Source organism: Oratosquilla oratoria, chromosome 1 (assembly GCF_046742065.1).
Source record: "Oratosquilla oratoria isolate Oo_2021 chromosome 1, ASM4674206v1, whole genome shotgun sequence".
Lineage (NCBI taxonomy): Eukaryota > Metazoa > Arthropoda > Malacostraca > Stomatopoda > Squillidae > Oratosquilla > Oratosquilla oratoria.
In genome coordinates, this window is record NC_134777.1 from 83122042 (window position 1) to 83132041 (window position 10000).

At 41.8% G+C, this 10000-nt stretch overlaps 1 protein-coding gene across 1 annotated transcript in view; it reads right to left on the bottom strand.

Annotated features, from left to right (window-relative positions):
* The window catches only part of LOC143018751 (uncharacterized), a 593788-nt gene that overhangs the window by 63496 nt on the left and 520292 nt on the right, over positions 1-10000 (bottom strand). The window lies entirely within an intron of this gene.

The window sequence follows — 10000 nt, forward strand, 5'->3', positions numbered from 1 at the left end:
TTGTTGAGAAAAGAAGTCAACACGTGCCGTAGAATCAAGTCAAAAATATGATGTTGGCATCCAATAAACTGAGGCTTTCCTAATCCCTCTTGGTGGCCTGTATTGAGTGCTGTGGTGTCGGAAATAATAATTTTGACACTCCTTCATGCATTGTATTCATCTAGAAGGGCTTGCAGAGGGCTAAAGATGTCCTCAGTTGATCCGTTTTCACAAGCCAAAATACCGAGGTGAAGAGTTCTTGCAGAATTCTTTACACAGACCACTTGATATTTTTTATTATCTATTTTCTTTCCATCAAAATGCAAGCAAAATTCCTCCTCACCAATAATTTCTTTCAGCCGGTTCTTGATTCTTTTTGCATCCTTGATCACTCGACGCCAAATTCCCGTTTGTGATGGTGTAGGGACATCTATTTCTTCTTCAGCCAAGTTTTTAAGAACATTTGATGCTTTCCTTGTTGGCAAGGGCACTTTTGAGACCAGCATGGCAGCAGATTTTCTTGTGTGATACTTTCGTTTCATGAGAGGAAACTCTTCTGCAACATCAGATCTAGTGCTGTTATTTTCTTTACTACTACTACTACTCAACTTTGCACTTGAGTAGTTGACGGTTCTGATGAATTTCTTGGCCGTTTCAAAGGATGAATAGTTAACACAGGAGCCAGTTTCTCAGTCATGTATCCCACTCGGCCTCCTGATTCTATCTTTTTTCTGTAAAGTTCTTTGTCCTCACTGCAAAGCCAGTTTCCATTCGGTTTTATATAAAAAAGATGAGCGAGATTTCTTTCAACTTTTATTTTTATTTTGCCGCTTTCTATATTTATAAACACTTTCACTATTTTGTCAACCTTTGTTGAAACTTGCTGCTTAGAAAGAAAAGGAAAGTTAAGTTTCATCCAAATCTTCAGCAATTCTTGAGATCCATCTTCCATATTCGGTCTGCACGCCCTTTGAGTTCATCGCACTACAACCCCAAAAGTGTACCAAAAATGCCCCTGTTCAAAGGCATTTTGCACATGATCTCATTTATGCCCTCTTCATTTCTGGTATGCTTGAACGGCGTTTTGTAGTTGATGTCAAATTCCGTGTCTATTTCTTTCCAGCTGATTCCACCGCTGATTTGGATAGTTTACTTTTAAAAGACATGTTTGAATCTGAAAGCAGGATACATGCAATAAAAATGAGAATCGAGAATACACTAGCTGCTGAAAAATGTTTACGCCAATTTTGATTTTTCATTATAATTCACGAAAGGTATCTATTATCCAGTAATATGTAAGTATCTACTACTGCGGTCCGGGTTCGAATCCCGCCCAGAGCTGAAATAATTTCAGTATCGCTGCGCTGCGATTCGTTACTCCAATTCTCGTGGGCGGGGAGTAGGGTGTGTGTGTGCGTGTAAGGTTACAGCATTAGCCGTAGATAGGTCATATATGAGCTCTGAGCTCTCTTTCGGGAGGGTAATAGCTGTTGATCACGAGTCCAACACGTGATCCAAGACCATGGTGAATCACACACACACACACACACACACACACACACACACACACACACACACACACACACACACACACACACACACACACACACATATATATATATATATATATATATATATATATATATATATATACATATGAGAATGTGTGTGTGTGTGCGTGTAAGGTCACAGTATTACCCATAGTTCGGTCATATGAGCTCTGGGCTCTCATCCGGGAGGTTAATAACTATCGATCACGAACCAAACACGTGATTCAAAACCATGGTGGTGAATCACACACACACACACACACACACACACACACACACACACACACACACACACACACACACACACACACACACACACACACACACACACACACACACACACACACACACACAAACACGTACACACACACACACACACACACACACACACACACACACACACACACACACACACACACACACACACACACACACACACTGGGAAAGGAGATGTGGGTCTTTGTAAGTGCATATGGGCCTGGCAGTGAGAAGAGTGTAGAAGAAAGGGAGGCCTTTTGGATAGATTTAAATAAGTGCATAGAGGATTTAGGAAGAAATGTAAATGTAATAGTACTGGGAGACCTTAATGCTAGGGTAGGAAATGGTCCAATCGATGGAGTGGTTGGGAAATGTGGAGTTCCAGGAAAGAATCGTAGTGGAGAGTTGATGGTGGAAATGTGTCTAGCAAGAGAGTTGATGATAGCCAATACAGTGTTTCGGAAGAAAGTCAAGCATAAGTACACATGGGAGAGGGTGGTGGAGGGAAGAGTGGTAGATAGAGCGCTAATGGATTATGTAGTGGAAATAGGACTATGATAGGAAGATTTAAGGATATACATGTGCTAAGGGGAGAGGGTGGGGGAATATCAGATAATTTTTTGTGGAAGGTAAGTTGAGAGTGGAGGATAGATGAGAAAGAGGAAAGGGACAAAAGGTAGGGAGGTTCTTAGAGTGAACTCTTTGAATAAAAAGGGAAAGGAGAAGGAGTACGAAAAGAAGCTGAAGGAGGAGTGGGAGGGAGTAAAGGATAGAGTGGAGCTGGGTGCAGAGGAGGAATGGGGATGGTTCAAGGAGGGAGTCTTAAAGTGTGCAAGGAAGGTGTGTGGAACAAGAAGGACAGGGAGAAATAGAAGAAAGGGTAGTGAATGGTGGGATGAGGAAACAAAGAAGGTTGTAGAAGAGAAGAAGCGAGCTTTCACAGATTGGTTACAAAATAGGACGAGGGAGTCATATGAGAGGTACAAAGAAAAGAAAAGAGAAGTAAAGCAAAAGGTAAAGGAGGCAAAGAGGAGAGCAGATGTGAAATGGGGTAAGAGTATGACAGAAAATTTTGAAAGTAATAAAAAGATGTTTTGGAAAGAAATTAAGAGAGGAAGAGGAGGCGAGTCAAGTAGAGAAGAAAAGGTAAAGGGTGCAGATGGAGAGATGATAATGGAAGAGAAGGCAGTAAGGGGAAGATGGGCAGAATATTTTAGGGAGTTGCTAAATGTGAAGGAGGATAGGGAGGGAAAGATAGCTGCAGTGGGAAATGCTAAGAAAATGAGAGTGATGAGTGAGGAGAATGGAGGAGAAATAAGGAAGGATGAGGTGAAGGCAGTTGTTAAGATGATGAAAGCAGGTAAGGCACCTGGTCTGGATGGATGCCATGCAGAATGTCTGAAAAAGGGAGGTACAGTGATGGTGGACTGGCTGGTGAGGTTATTTAATGTTTGCTGGAGAGAGGGTAGAGTGCCGGAGGACTGAAGGAGTGCCTGTATAGTTCCTCTTTACAAGGGAAAAGGGGACAAGTGTGAGTGTAGCAGTTTCAGAGGGATTAGCTTGTTAAGTGTAGTTGGGAAGGCTTATGGGAGGATCTTGATTGTGAGGATAAGGAGAGGAACAGAAGGAGTAATTGGTAAGGAACAGTGTGGATTTAGGACAGGTAGAGGTTGTGTAGATCAGATCTTTGTGGTAAGACAGATATGTGAGAAAGCTATAGGAAAGGGGAAGGATGTTTTTGGTGCTTTTATGGATCTGGAAAAGGCTTATGATAGGGTAGACAGAAAGGCACTGTGGGAGGTTATGCAGATATACGGGATAGGAGGAAAGCTTCTGGGAGCTGTCAAGAGTTTTTATGAGAGGTGAGCCAGCTGTTGTTTGCGGACGACACTGCGCTTGTGGCAGGATCGGAGGAGGGACTGAGGAAGTTGGTGGCAGAGTTTGGGAGAGTATGTGATAGAAGAAAGCTAAAGATAAATGTGGGTAAAAGTAAGGTGATTAGATGTACAAAGGGTGAAAGTGGCAGTAGACTGGAAGTGAGCATTAAGGGAGAGCGACTGGAGGAAGTGAATAGTTTTAGATACTTGGGTGCAAATGTTGCAGGAAAAGGCGGAGTGAAGGTGGGGGTAGAATGTAGATTGAGAAAAGCGAGTAAATGGCTTGGTGGATTAAAGAGTGTAATGAGGAATAGACATTTGGGAATGGATGCTAAGAGAAGACTGTATGAAGGAGTGATTGTGCCAACAGCACTGTATGGGGCAGAAACATGGAACATAAGAGAAGAAGAGAGAAGGAGTTTGAATGTGTTTGAGATGAGGTGTTTGAGAAGTATGATGGGGGTTACTAGGCTAGATAGAGTGAGAAATGAGGAGATGAGGAGGAGAACAGGGGTGGAAAAGGAGCTGGGAGATAGGGTTGATGAAAGAGTATTAGGATGGTTTGGACACATGGAAAGAATGAGTGAAGAAAGACTAATAAAAGAGGTATGGGAGGCAGATGTGGAGGGAGTGAACATGAGGGGACGTCCTAGGGTGAGGTGAATGGATGGGGTGAAGAGGGCTTTGGGGAAGAGGGGAATGTCTGTTGAGGAAGGACGGGAGAGGACAGAAGACAGGGGTGAATGGAGAATGGTTGTATATGGATGATGTTGTGATTGCATGAGAAGGAATGGGCGGGGGGATGGGGGGTGAGGTTGTATGTGTGAGCAAAATTTGACGCAGCCCGAAGGGATTTCTCCCCGTCCTCTCCTTTTATGCAATGGGGGGACGGAGAGGGGGGGTCGCCGATTTAATGAAGCGGCCTTGCTGTGGATGTGCTGTGTCCTGCAACACTGCTTCTGACCCAGGGCAGTGGACAAGGTGCAGGGATGACCCGTCATCCAGGAGGTGCTCAGATAGGAGGGAGGGTGGAGGGGTGTGGAGTGTATTCGGGGATGGAATGGGTGGAAATGATTTTATGCCTTTCCCTTTTTGGCTACCTCCCTTGTAAGGGGAAAAAAGCCTTGGTATATGTATGTATGTATATATATATATATATATATATATATATATATATATATATATATATATATATATATATGTGTGTGTGTGTGTGTGTGTGTGTGTGTGTGTGTGTGTGTGTGTGTGTGTGTGTGTGTGTGTGTGTGTGTGTGTGTGTGTGTGTGATTCACCACCATGGTCTTGGATCACGTGTTGTATTCGCGATCGACAGTTATTAACCTCCCGGATGAGAGCTCAGAGCTCGTATGACCGATCTATGGGTAATACTGTGACCTTACACGCACACACACACCCAACTCCCCGCCTACGAGAGTTGGAGTAACAACCCGCAGCGCAGCGATACTGAAATTATTTCAGCCCTGGGCGGGATTCGAAACCGGACCGCCGTAGTGGCAGGTGAGAACTCTAACCTCAGCGCCATGACTGTGTGTGTGTGCGTGTGTGTACATATACATACAATATAATATATATATATATATATATATATATATATATATATGTATATATATATGTATATATATATATATATATTTTTTATATATACATATATATATATATATATATATATATATCGATATTTTTATGACAGTTGCATGCAGGGTTCGAACCCGCTGTACTCGGCTATCCGTAAATTACCTGTACGGTGCCCTAGACCACTACACCACAGAGGCTATAAAATCCTTGAAACCTGGAATCGAACTGATTCCCGAGGGAAGGAAGATCACTTATTACGGCGATCCGAATTCCTGTTTTACTCAAGGACCAGCCCACCAGTGGTATGGGGTAAGGACCGGGACGAACCCCTTTCACGCTTATCGCCATTGTAACTATGAGAGAAATACGCTAATGGCAGCGACATCAAACTGATAATTTTTATGACAGTTGCATGCAGGGTTCGAACCCGCTGTACTCGGCTATCCGTAAATTACCTGTACGGTGCCCTAGACCACTACACCACAGAGGCTATAAAATCCTTGAAACCTGGAATCGAACTGATTCCCGAGGGAAGGAAGATCACTTATTACGGCGATCCGAATTCCTGTTTTACTCAAGGACCAGCCCACCAGTGGTATGGGGTAAGGACCGGGACGAACCCCTTTCACGCTTATCGCCATCGTAACTATGAGAGAAATACGCTCATGGGAGCGACATCAAACCGATAATTTTTATGACAGTTGCATGCAGGGTTCGAACCCGCTGTACTCGGCTATCCGTAAATTACCTGTACGGTGCCCTAGACCACTACACCACAGAGGCTATAAAATCCTTGAAACCTGGAATCGAGCTGATTCCCGAGGGAAGGAAGATCACTTATTATGGCGATCCGAATTCCTGTTTTACTCAAGGGCACTCAAGGGCATGGCTGTTCAATGTGTAAATAAAAGGGGTGGTGCGGGAGGTAAATGTGGAGGTAATGGGGAGGGGACTGGAGATGGTTAAAAAATGTGAAAAGTGAGAGGTGAGCCAGTTGTTGTTTTCTGACGACACTGCGCTTGTAGCAGAATTAGAGGGCGAGGGGGTTAAGGGAGTTAGTGACGGAGTTTGGGAAGGTATGCGGTAGGAGAAAGTTGAAGGTAAATGTGGGTAAAAGCAATGTGATGAGATGTACAAGGGGGGATGGCAGCGAGTTGAAAGCGAGTCTAAAAGGAAAGAGACTGGAGGAAGTGGATAGTTTTAGGTATTTGGGGTCGCATGTGAAAGGGAAAGGAAGAGTAGAGGTAGAAGTAAATTGTAGATTGAAAAATGTCATGAGAAATAGGCAACTGAGAATGAATGCAGAGACAAGACTATATGAAGGAGTGATTGTACCGACGGCACTATATGGAACAGACATGGAATTTAAGAGAGGCAAAAGGGAAAATTTTAAATGTGTTTGAGATGAAATGTCTGCGCAGTATGGTAGGGGTTACAAGGTTGGATAGAGTGAGAAACAAGGAGGTGAGAAGAAGAGCATGGGTAGAAAAGGAGATGGCAGATAGAGATGACGAAAGAGTATTGGGATGGTTTGGAAATATGGAAAGAATGAGTGAAGGAAGAAGTGTGGAAGGCAGAAGTGGTTGGAGTGAACTTGAAGGGACGAACGAGGATGAGATGGATAGATGGGGTGAAAGGAGTGTTGAACAAAAAGGGAGTGTCTGTTGAGCAAGTAGGGGAGAAAACAGGAGATAGGGGTGAGTGGATAATGGCTGTGTGTAGATGGCATTGTGATGCAAGGAAAGGAGGGATGGGGGTTAGGGAGTGGTTATGCATGAATGATATTTTGACACTGTCCGAAGGGATTTCTCCCCGTCTTCTTCTCTGCATGAGACGACGGAGAAGTGTGTGGGGGGGGGGGAGGGGTCACCGAACCGAACATAACACAAGAAGGAAGGGGACTAAAAGGGGCTTCACTAGGCAGTTCCATGTCCATTACCATTTGTCATCATTATCCATAAAGTTATCTAACCTTTTCTAACAAACGATAGTTTTAAAGTTCCCTACACGGTTACTAAATCTATTTCATTCGTTGGCCACTTTATTGGTAAACCACTTCTTGCGTATTTCCTTCTTAAATCTAAAATTGTCCAGTTTAAATCCATTACTGCGAGTCCTGCCCTGTTGTATTAATATGATGACCTTGTTTGCGTCACCCTTGTTAAAACCTTTGATCCACTTGAACACCTCTATTAGATCACTCCGCACTCTGCGTCTTTCCAGAGAGTGTATGTTAAGGTGCCTAAGCCTCTCTTCGTATGGTAAATTTCTGAGCCAACGTATCATTTTGGTCATTTTCCTCTGTACTGATTCTAGTGAATTGATATTTATTCTACAAGATGGAGACCAAAACTGTATCGTATAGTCAAGCAATGAAACATAATCCTGTTAGCTTTATTCCTGGCGCTAATGCAGTGTTTCCTGGATTGTCAGGACTAGCTAGAATACCCAAGTCTCTCTCGATTCCCAGTTCCCACCGATAATCAGGGCAGGTGGGAATGGTCAGAAAGGGCAGTTTTGCCAGATCGGTGATACACGCTTCCCCGAAAGCCAAGACAGAGAGTCGGTTTACAGTAGTCCTCCATTCGTACTTTTCATTCTGGTTCGAGTTCTCTATTGGTCGAAAGTCGAAAGCTGTAGTGTACTAACATGGATACAAATAGCTTTAACCCAAGTCTATGATATTCCTGGAGTTATTAAGTATAATATCTTATATTCAATAAGACAATATATCTCACTGTACTATTCCATGCATAAAATATTTATTTGATGAAATAACGTTATGCTATGATTATCGTTCTTTTCTTACGAAGAGAGACCGAACGTTTTCGCATGGGAGGCAACGATTGAGCCCAGTACATAGAAGCGAATCTTGTACTTGTTTTCATGCACATTTGAGGGAATTGTTTTAAATGTTATTAAGCCTTTATTACTTCAACCTCTTTTTATTAATTATGTCTCGACCAGCGGATACTAACGGATCCCCCATGGTGCCTCGCCAGACCTACTGCCTGATCTTTCCCTCGACCGTACGCACGAAGAAAGTGTAGATGACGTGCAACCAAAAAGTGGATTTTAATTTTTTTGTTTTTTACATGCATATTTTCTATTTTTTTTTTTTTTTTTTTTTTTTTTGTATCTTTGTTAATTTGTATTTTCGGTCTCTAATAAGAATCCTGTGTAATATATTTTCTTTCTTTACCCTATCCTATTAACCTATTATTATTAATTTATTATTTAGTATAACAATCAAAGAGTATTGGATATTTTGCATACACTGAGAATGTTCTACAAGAAGGCCACAAACGAAACATTTGAGCTGGATTTACGCTCTGCATCATATGTCCTTGAGTATACACCTCGAATGTATACGGTCCGAGTTACGACCGTTTCGACTTACGACCGGTTGGTGGGAACCGATCCAGGTCGTTACTCGGATATTGAGTGTGTATATATATATATATATATATATATATATATATATATATATATATATATAAGCTACAGTATACCTGTTTTCTGGGTATACACACACTGCACTTTGAGATATTTAAGTCCATTTGCCATTTCACCGACTATGTGAACAATTTGTTAAGATCCTACTGTAAAATTTCGGCGTCTTCTCCTGACCTAATTAGGCGTCCTATTTTAGTGTCGTCTGCAGGCTTAGTAACATTACTATTAATCCCATTGTTCAAGTCGTTTAGATACATAATGAACAATTAGGCACCCAAAACCAAGCCCTAGGAAATTCCACTAGAAACACTCCCCATTTGGATTTTACACCGTTTATGGTGACCCGCTGTTTTCTGTCACTGATCCAAACTCTAACCCATTTACACACTTTTCCTCCTATGCCTTGGTCTTTGACTTTATTTAGTAGTCTCTGGTGGGGCAACGTGTCGAACGTTTTGCTAATGTCAAAGTAACATCGTAATTATCGCTGTTATCTGACGACTTGAAGATATTACTAGATTGATGATTAGTTACCCTTGGAGAACCCATGCTGTGAGTCACGAATCAAAGTATGTCTCCATGTGATCTCTGATTCCATTGCCTATAATTACTGATTCAATAATTTTACCTATAATTAATGTCAAACTGATTGGCCTTTAGTTGCATATAGACAATTTATCTTCCTTTTTGAAAACAGGAATAAAGTTTGCCTGCCCCCAAGCAATAGGCACAAAACAAGTGTCTACAGACTTATTAAATAATTCCGTTAAATGATCGCAGATTTCAAATTTACACTCTTTAAGCACTCAGATTTTTTCTGGACCCGGGGATTTTGTAGCTTCAGTTCTATCAATCTGCTTGCCTACTTGTACCTTACTAATGCTAGTGTTAGTCTACTTTCTTCATCCCCACTGAAAATCGGGTCGCAGTCAGGTATCTTATCTAACCTTTTCTTTGTAAACACCGTGAGAAAATATTAATTAAACTTCTCTCCCATTTTTTCCTCCAAATACATCATAACATCTTATTAATTTTTAATTGGGCCTATCTTTTCCTTATTATTTGTACTGTAGAGATGAAAAAAAAAAAAAATCCTTTAGGTTGTATCTCGTTTGTCTGGCAACCTTAATTACGTAGTCTCGTTTCGCTGTGCGCATGTTCTTTTTAACCAGTCTAGCCATATCGTTATATTTGGATCTAGGGTGTGTTTCTCCGTTTTTTATTCTGACGTAAAGCCCTCTTTTCATTCCAATCTCATTTTTCAGCCTATCCGTCATCCATTTA